Source organism: Lissotriton helveticus, chromosome 6 (assembly GCF_964261635.1).
Source record: "Lissotriton helveticus chromosome 6, aLisHel1.1, whole genome shotgun sequence".
NCBI classification, from domain to species: domain Eukaryota; kingdom Metazoa; phylum Chordata; class Amphibia; order Caudata; family Salamandridae; genus Lissotriton; species Lissotriton helveticus.
In genome coordinates this window covers 87,706,596-87,716,122 of record NC_136067.1, presented here as the reverse complement: position 1 = coordinate 87,716,122, position 9,527 = coordinate 87,706,596, and positions in this window count along the sequence as shown.

Below are 9,527 nucleotides of genomic sequence, written 5' to 3'. Positions count from 1 at the left end.
GCCGGTACTCGGGTAATTCAGGATCACTGGTGCGTTCAACAAACATTTAAAATAATAAACGTCAGTCTTGACTTTCCGTTGTTCACTCGGGGAAATGCCTAAATGTGGTAAATGATTGTGTGACTGTGATCAGGTTACGCAAAACAACTGCGACTTAAGTAAATTGGGGTTTGACGAGATTAGCGAATACTGGTATAAATAATATATATCACACCAAGCATTTAATTTGTGTTATATTTGTATTCGGGACAGTATTAAAGAAAACTTCCAAAGCGCCCCGTCCCGTTTTAAGATTGAGCACATGAAAAAACTGTAAATAATAGGATAAACAATCCTTACTGTGTATAGGACTGCAACCAAAATAAGTTTACCGCTGAGTTTTTGAGGGAGGAAGGAGTATGGGAAATGTAGTTCACCGCAGGAGAGCGACTTAAATGCACCGTCAGCCATCAAATCCAAAACAAGCAGGATTAGCCTTGGAAAGACGCCCAAACCTGCATGAGTCCTACCAAAAGAAGCCCAATGCTGAGTAAAGGCACGGAGAGTAAACACAAGCAGCGACGAGTGATAGCAGAATGAAACAATTAAAACAAGCATTTAATTTGTGTTATATTTGTATTCGGGACAGCGCCCCGTCCCGTTTTAAGATTGAGCACATGTAAAACCTGTAGGCAAAGCGAGCACAAGAAAGGTTTCCTACCGCAAACAATCGCTTTTCCCATCCCAGAGATGGCGTTTATGGTTCAGTATAGCAAGCCAAACAGACTTCCAACCTCTAGGAGAGAGCACTCACTCTAAACAAGAACATCGCCAAAAGATTTTTTTTTAATTAGAAGCGGCCAGGAAATGCGCTCGGCATTGCGGGGGCGTGGTGCGCATTCCTTTGAACTGTGAAGCAGGGGGCGGGGTAGCGGATCCCTTTGAAGTGAAGCTCTCGGCAGAGCATGGCCTCGCGGCCGTGAAAGTGAAACAGCAGGGATGTAATTAGGGGGGAGGAGAAGTGAGGCCGAGCGCGCGCTGGGGTGAATGCCTGAGGCCGAGCGCATGCTGGGGAAGCTTCAGATGCCTGTGGGAGGGAGGCTGATGGGTTTGATGTGGACGCGCGTTCCGCATGAGTGCACCACATAACCTGGACGCAATCAGCAATGGTTTCAGAGCTTGTTTTGCCTACTATACTCTCGTCTATTTATCCCTGCCGGATATAATAGTCGAGACCTAAAAATCACAATAAAGTCAACAAACAGTGAGTTGAGAGAGTGAGAAGATAAGTACATAATAGAGGTCAGTAGGTAATTACCACTGTTATGCAACATAGCAATCATATCACAGTATAAACAATAGTAAACTTAACATCCTATCCTTGCAATTATCAGTGAAAAATGGGGGCATCATATCCTCTATTTGAACCTAACTAGGTAAGTATATACACAAGGGGTTATCGTGGTCAGTAAAACATCCTTCACAATACCATTGGGTGATAAACATTATTATTTACACATGTTTTAACATGATCAGATCTTGGTGTAGCACTCCTCTAACACACCAAATGTTACTCAATCAAATATGATTGAATAGTCACATTATAATAACATGTCATCCTTGACGCTAGCCAAGTACACTCAAGATAAATACATAATCACTTTCATTATTGTCCTAGAAAGTACTGGAATTCTTTATCGATGTTCATACCACATTCCACCGCTTTCAATTTCATTAGCCAAATCACCTCTCTCCTTCTAAGTTTCAGTTGTCTGTTACCCCCTCTCGGGTCCTGGCTAATATGATCATTACCATGAAATCGAAATATGTGCCCTTTATGGTCATCATAGTTCTGAACAGCATGTGCTGCGATAGGGTATCTAGTATCCCCATTCTTCCATGCTCTAAAATGCTCCATCATTCTATACCACAATCTCCTAATTGTACTGCCAACATATATCAGATCACAAGAACATGCAATCACATATACCACATAAGTGGTGTCACAGTTGATAAAAACATTGATCTCATATTCACCCGTATTATTATAAGCAAATGTCCTGACTCTGTTGTCAGCCCACCTGCAAGAGCTACATCGGCCACATTTGTAAAAGCTTTTGAATCTGTTACTCAACCAAGTACTCTCCCCCTTGTATGGGTAACTAGGGCTGACATTATTAGCCAGTGTTCTTTCTTTTCTGAATGTCAAACCAGGTCGTTCACCAATATAGGGCAATATATCCTTGTCTGCTGTCAACAAGTGCCAGTGCTTGTTCAAAATAGAGTGTACTTTATGGCTCTCAGTACTATAGTGCGTAATAAGTCTGATCTTATTCCCTTCTTTGCTCTTGGAATCAGTCTAATTGGGTGCCAGTGTCTGTGCCCATTTTAGACCAAGCACTCTCTTCCTAGCTTTATTTATGACCATCCGGTCATAACCCCTAGCTTGAAATCTTCTTGATATATCCTCCACATTCCAAACAAATTCATTATCATTCGAGCAATTGCGTCTTGCTCTCACCATTTCCCCAAAAGGTATCACATTAATCTAATTCTTTGGGTGGCAGCTTTTGGCGTGTAGTAAAGCATTACAACTCGTTTCCTTCCTGTACATCTTACTACACAGTTTATCACCATAAACAAACAGTTCAATATCCAAAAATGCTATACGTTCTTGGTCAAAATGTGTAGTAAACCTCAAATTCCCTTCATTGTCATTCAAGTAAGTAAAGAACTCTAAGTTTTTCCACAGGACCAGTCCATATCATCAGACAGTCGTCAATAAAACGACCCCAGTATTGGATATATTCAATCCATCTATGCCCACGACAGCCCCAGATCCACTCCGCCTCGAACCACTCCATGAAGAGGTTGGCAAAAGACGGGGCGAATCTGGAACCCATCGCTGTACTGAGGCACTGTTTGTACCACTTGTTATTAAACAAAAACACATTATTTTTCAATACCAGCTCAGTCATCTGTAAGATCATCATAGTGTGGTCATACAATTCTGCAGGTCTCTTGTTAAGAAACGTCTCCATAGCCTTAATACCCAGATGGTGTTGAATGTTTGAGTACAGAGAAACCACATCCAGGGTAACCAGGTACATACCTGGTTCCCAAATTAAATCATGCATAATATTTAGTAAATGTTTTGTATTTTGTATGTATGCCGGAAGGTTCTGCACATAAGGTCGCAAGAAAGTATCTATGTACTGGGATAATCTCTCAGTCGGACCTCCAATGCCCGATAATATGGGTCTCCCTGGAGGTTTCTCTCTATTCTTGTGTACCTTAGGTAAGGTGTACAAACATGGTGCTCTAGGACAGAAAACCAGTAAGTAATTGTATTCATCCAGATCCAGCAGTGTTTGATCATACCATATTTTAAGTTGCCTATTGATTTTGTCTGTGAGTTCTACAAGGGGGTTACATGTCAAAGCCTCATAATAGTCAGTATTTTTAAGTTGTGACATCATTTCTTCATTGTATTTGGTTTTATCCATCACAACAATATTTCCCCCTTTGTCAGCCATACGTATTGTTAAATCTTTATTGGCTTCTTGTTCCTTCAAAGACTGTCTTTCACCCTTAGTTAAATTGTCCTTTTTCCTAAAGGGTCTTGTACTCCTATTCTTGTCAATCAATTTGTCTAGATCATAGTTAACAGACCTGTAAAAAGCATCAATAGTATTTCCTGTCGTCAATTGTGGTGTCCACCTAGATTTCAATTTAAGACCACTGCTTTCACTCTCATATCTATTCACCTCAAGATCTTCCAGGAGTCTAGATACGATTACTGGATCATCCTCATTTTCAGTTAGAGACATAAGAATCCTAGTAGCATTACTTCCTCCAATAGTCAATTCGCTTGCTTCCTTTATTGTACCCTTATATTTTCTTTTCTCTGGTACATTAAAAAAATATTTCTTCAACTTCAAGAGTCTCACAAATTTGTACACATCAATTTTTGTCATAAACCAATCTGTTTGCATAGTGGGGCAAAAACCTAGTCCCTTTTTAACCCCTTCAGTGCTAATGACAAGGGTAACTCGTCATGTAGGGCCCATTGATTTCAATGGAAAGTCAATGGACCTACATGCACACCCCTTAGCAGCCAAGTGGTTAAGCAAAGAAATCATATTTTGAGACAAGTCTTGTGATGACAGGTTGATAATTTCAATCTCATTCCCCAGTATATCCTCAATATCAGTTAATTTTTCCATGATCTGGTCCTCATCCCCAATCTTCCTCCTTGCTGCACCCTTTCCTCTTGTCCCTCTCCTTGTCTTTTGATACCTTCTTCCCGGTTCCTGGTACTCGTATCTCGGTTCCCAATTCTCAGCCTCCGTACCTCCTCTAAAAAATTATTCTCGATGTTAGTTGTAACCTGAATACCTTCCACATTCTCACCCTCACTGCTCGAAAGATTACTTGAAATGGCATCCGCATCACTGGTTGAGGGGGCACCCACCTTATTCTTTGAACCCTGATTCTGTCTCACCAGGTAGTCGAAGCGCTTGACAAAAGTAAAAACTATCCCTGTTTTATAGTCATTTTCATCCCGCCTCAACTTCCTGGCCTTCCTGCGCTTTATTTCTGCTTGTAAGTTACTCAGATATTCATCTAAGATAGTGTAATTCTTAATTGTAACCTCCGGGAGATTCAACTCCTTAATCTCATCTTCTATTTTCTGTATCTCCACTAAAAGCTTGGTAATTTTCCTCTCTGCGTTCTCAATAAGAATATTCATTAAATTCCTCAATCTATTAGTCAGTTCTTTTTCCCAAGTGTCTAAAAGGTCAGGTTCAAGGTCTTCGTATGTGGGCATAATCTGTGACCGTAGGCCACGTGGTATTCTATTTAAAGTGAGATATTGTTTAAGTGTCACTGCATCCCACCACATGTTTAGTTCCATTCTTTTTAGAGATTCCAGTTTCTTACATTTCTCCTTAAGACCCACTTTCTTAGCATTTCTGCAGTGCCCGTCACTGCACTAATTGAAACCCTGCCGTAAGGTTGCTAAATAGATCTCTAGCTTCTTTATCCCTATTCATTGTTCCCTGCGGCTGCCCTTTCCTGTTACTAAACACAAATACAATTGGTAACCAGTTAAACAGGGTGCTGGGCTCAAGTTTGAGGGAAAGTTACTCAAAAATATATCTCCCACGGTGCTACTAAGGGTGAAGAGTATGGTTACCAAACATGTTCACTCAGAACCACTCACGTGGAAATGTTACAAAAGCTAAAATGGTTCTCCCTGAGCACTCAAAACCAACTTTTGTTTAAAACAAATTGTCATCCAAAAACATCAAATTCTTCAAATGCAGGAAGACAAATAAATTCCAGTCCTTATATTGATACAGTCAATACAGTCCTTGTATTCCAGTTAGATTTTATTCATCCACTGTTATCTTCAAAACGCAGCCAACATGTGTTTCATCGTGCTATGTAAAGCACAATGACTTCCTCAGGGCTGCAACCCAATCAAATAATGTATAAATGCTATGCTCATTACATGAGGGTAATCAAAATTCAGTTGATACAACATTGATCTTCCATAAACAATTTAATACTAGTGGAATCCCGTGCAAGAAAAGAACAGACAAAAGATAGGGCCAAATCCAATAGTCACCCAAGTGTATAAAGTCCCTAATAAAATAGAAAAAGCCTCCACCACTCTTATCACAAGAGTACTTACTAGGGCAAAATAGTAAATTGAATTGAAGTATTAGATAAAAATAGTCACCTTTCCTACACATTCGCAACAGAAATAATCTGTTACTCCACAAGAGGTCCTCACAATCAGTATCCTGTAATATTAATACACCATACTAAGAGAATACATCTCCCCATCAAAACCACTCATAATATACTGGCTCCATTAGATTAAAGATAAATAACTAATCCGCATATTATATACCGCATGTCCGTTGTCCCACGCCGTAAATTCGTAATCTTCAATTATGGTAAAGTCCTCTATTCAACATTTGTTCCTATAATACCAAAATATACCCAAAAGAAATATATAATATATGCACTAATGGCACTAACGGAGTAAAAAAAGACAATCAACTCTGGCAATGCAGAGCCATAACTACTCACCCCATGGTTTCAAATCCAATTTCAATAATCTTTCAATTATCCAGAGTCGGTACCAAATCTCCCCGATCACTTATTAATAAAAGATTAAAAAAAACATTCTTATGTTCATTTAAACGCCACTATTTTGTACAGGCACACACTCTAAAATGCTCCCTTTAAGTAAAACCCACCCGTGTAGGCAAAAAAAACAAAAACAGAAATAGGCAGACACAATCACTCCCTCCGTATACTGAAATAATCACTCATCTTTAGAGTACTGACTACAGGACAGAGACAGCCACAGTCACCGTGTCTAAGACTCCACTGCACACTTGTAAGGCATATGTATACTATCATATGCTTACAAGTGAAAGAGTAACAGCCACAATTATTATGACTTGACTACACCGCGCACATGTGAGCTTCCTCGTATGCTTTCAATCAAAACCGTGACAGTCTCAATTATTAAAACTGGACTTCACCGCGCAAATGTTGGCTTCAGTATTCTATCGTATGCTTACAATTAAAAATGTGACATCGCTCCCAATACGAGTAATAAACAAGTTACAATGCAATTATTATTATGAACAGACGATGCCCAGCAATCCAAACAAACTTACCCATATCACAATCATGTGCACCGATGCACACTTTTCCTCATCGGTAGCCGGTGTCCTATGTCAGTACCATCTTGGTATCCCCATATATACTAACAATACATGGGCGCCATCGCCCAGTTATCTAAATTTGCGATCTGAGATAATATTTACTCTATCCCATTATATCTCAAAACTAGATATTCAAAAGCTGAAGCAAAAAACGCAAAAAAAACGAAAGATATAAAATAACAAATGCTCGTTCTATATGCGCCATTACTAAATTGCACACTTATCGAGAAATACCCGCTCGATTCCCATGTCTGAACAATAGAAAGTCGAAGAAATCAATAAAGTATAAGATCAGTATTAACTTATGTAAAAAACTGTAAAATCTACACAGACCGTAAGTACCGATCCCATGGATAACATTACATCTGCACAACAGGCAATGGTACGTACCTCGTATCCCTGCTTAGTCGATACCAATTTGGTACGCAGACAGTTATAAGTATGATTTTTCATAATGATTCACCCTGTTCAAGAATCCAAATCTATACGATGTGGTGGATGTGGAGGGTGTAGTTGGTGTTGTAGGGTGGATTTGGAGGGTGGATTTGTAGGGTGGATTTGTAGGGTGGTGTTGGAGGGTGGAGTGCTGAGTGTTGCTGTGGTGGTGCTGAGTAGTTTTGTGGTGGTTCAGAGCTGTGCTGTGGTGGTGCTGACTGATGCTGTGTGGTGCTTAGTGGTGCTGTGGTGGTGCTGAGTGATACTGTGGTGGTTCTGAGTGATAATGTGGTGGTGGTGAGTGGTGCTGGGTGGTGTTAATTGAATTTGTGGTGGTTGTACGTGGTGCTGTGGTGGTCCTGAGTGATGCTGTGGTGGTGCTGAGTTGTGCTGTGGTGGTTTTGAGTGAAGCTGTGGTGATTTTGAGTGATGCAGTGGTGGTGTTGTAGTGGTTCTGGGTGGTGTTGGGTGGTGCTGGGCTTGTGCTGAGTGGTGCTGTGGTGTTGCAGAGTGATAATGTGGTGGTGCTGAGTGGCGCTGTGGTGGTGATGGGAGATGCTGTGGTGGTGCGAATTGGTGCTGTGGTGGTGATGATTGATAATGTGGTGGTGCTGATTGATAATGTGGTGGTGCTGAGTGAAGCTTGGGTAGCGCTGAGTGATGATGTGGTGATGCGGAGTGATGATGTGGTGATGCAGAGTGATGATGTGGTGATGCGGAGTGATGATGTGGTGATGCGGAGTGATGATGTGGTGATGCGGAGTGATGATGTGGTGATGCGGAGTGATGATGTGGTGATGCGGAGTGATGATGTGGTGATGCGGAGTGATGATGTTGTGTTGCGGAGTGATGATGTGGTGATGCGGAGTGATGATGTGGTGATGCGGAGTGATGATGTGGTGATGCGGAGTGATGATGTGGTGATGCGGAGTGATGATGTGGTGATGCTGTGGTGATGCTGTGGTGATGCGGAGTGTTGCTGTGGTTACGCTGACTGATGCAGGGGTTGCGCTGACTGATGCAGGGGTTGCGCTGACTGATGCAGGGGTTGCGCTGACTGATGCAGGGGTTGCGCTGACTGATGCAGGGGTTGCGCTGACTGATGCAGGGGTTGCACTGAGTGATGCTGGGGTTGCAAGGGGAATAATATGGTGGTGCTGAGTGATGATGTGGTGATGCGGAGTGGTGCTGTGGTGGTGCTGATTGATAATGTGGTTGCGCCGAGTGATGCAGGGGTTGCGCTGACTGATGCAGGGGTTGCGCCGACTGATGCAGGGGTTGCGCCGACTGATGCAGGGGTTGCGCCGACTGATGCAGGGGTTGCGCCGACTGATGCAGGGGTTGCGCCGACTGATGCAGGGGTTGTGCTGACTGATGCAGGGGTTGCGCTGACTGATGCAGGGGTTGCGCTGACTGATGCAGGGGTTGCGCTGACTGATGCAGGGGTTGCGCTGACTGATGCAGGGGTTGCGCTGAGTGATGCTGGGGTTGCAAGGGGAATAATGTGGTGGTGCTGAGTGATGTGGTGATGCTGAGTGGTGCTGATTGATAATGTGGTTACGCCGAGTGATGCTGGGGTTGCGCCGAGTGATGCTGGGGTTGCGCCGAGTGATGCTGGGGTTGCGCCGAGTGATGCAGGGGTTGCGCTGAGTGATGCAGGGGTTGCACTGAGTGATGCAGGGGTTGCGCGGAGTGATGCAGGGGTTGCGCTGAGTGATGCAGGGGTTGCAAGGGGAATAATGTGGTGGTACTGAGTGGCGCTGTGGTGGTGATGAGAGATGCTGTGGTGGTGCAGAGTGGTGCTGTGGTGGTGATGATTGATAATGTGGTGGTGCTGATTGATAATGTGGTGGTGCTGAGTGAAGCTTGGGCAGCGCTGATGTGGTGATGCTGAGTGGTGCTGTGGTGGTGCTGAGTGGTGCTGTGGTGGTGCTGATTGATAATGTTGTTGCGCCGAGTGATGCTGGGGTTGCGCCGAGTGATGCTGGGGTTGCGTCGAGTGATGCAGGGGTTGCGCCGAGTGATGCAGGGGTTGCGCCGAGTGATGCAGGGGTTGCGCCGAGTGATGCAGGGGTTGCGCCGAGTGATGCAGGGGTTGCGCCGAGTGATGCAGGGGTTGCGCTGAGTGATGCAGGGGTTGCGCTGAGTGATGCAGGGGTTGCAAGGGGAATAATGTGGTGGTGCTGAGTGATGATGTGGTGATGCTGAGTGGTGCTGTGGTGGTGCTGAGTGGTGCTGTGGTGGTGCTGATTGATAATGTGGTTACGCTGAGTGATGCTGGGGTTGCGCTGAGTGATGCTGGGGTTGCACTGAGTGATGCTGGGGTTGCACTGAGTGATGCTGGGGTTGCACTGAGTGATG